A 792-nucleotide genomic window follows, 5' to 3' on the forward strand; every position below is an offset into this window, starting at 1 on the left:
ATAGAAACAAGAAAATCAGAAGAATCTTTCTCTCTATTCACTATCATTCCGCGTCTTCGACTTCTATTAGTTTCTTTTCTTCTTTAATGCAATAGCTATAGTTTGATATAAGAATCCATTTCTCAAAGTAATGGAAACCATTCTCTTATAGGAAATGGTTCGAAAATCGCTATTCCACCTTTTAGGTATCGTGAAAAGTGATACCTGTGAAGATCGTGCATTTCAGTCAAATTCAGATCCGTTTTTCGAGTCCATGATATAATATAACCAAATTGGATAGATCTTCCACCTGTTTAGCTAAGAAAGAATAGATACAGAGGTGGATAATAGATCGATATGAAGATCATGAGCTGCCCCATAATGAAATCGCCAGTAGTCGCGAATATCTCCTTCTTCCCTAATCCAAGATTGGAGAAAGAAGATCTAAGAGGGACCTATGGAGAATGTAGTCAGAAATCCATAATAGAGTCCGACCACAACGACCGAATTAATTATCCTCATCGAGAAACTTAGACTACTAAATAGAAAAGATTTGAAAATCATGGCATGGGTCTCCTTTTTTTCTTTCTTTAGAGTTTTCTATATGCACAATTTCTCGATGTTTCGATGAGAATTTCTTGACTTTCCATATATAGAAAGAGATAGACTATAAATGACATCTCTTATGTCAATAAGACCAAAGGGATGGATATTAAATGATAGGAAGTGCTAGGAAGTGAAATAGAATGAAATAGAGCCACTTTGGGCTTCCCTATGAAATGAGGCATGGAACGGAGCCACTACGAAGAAATT

This window comes from Triticum urartu, unplaced genomic scaffold (genome assembly GCF_056163025.1).
Source record: "Triticum urartu cultivar PI428250 unplaced genomic scaffold, HENAU_Tu73 scaffold1, whole genome shotgun sequence".
In the NCBI taxonomy this organism is placed as follows: Eukaryota; Viridiplantae; Streptophyta; class Magnoliopsida; order Poales; family Poaceae; genus Triticum; species Triticum urartu.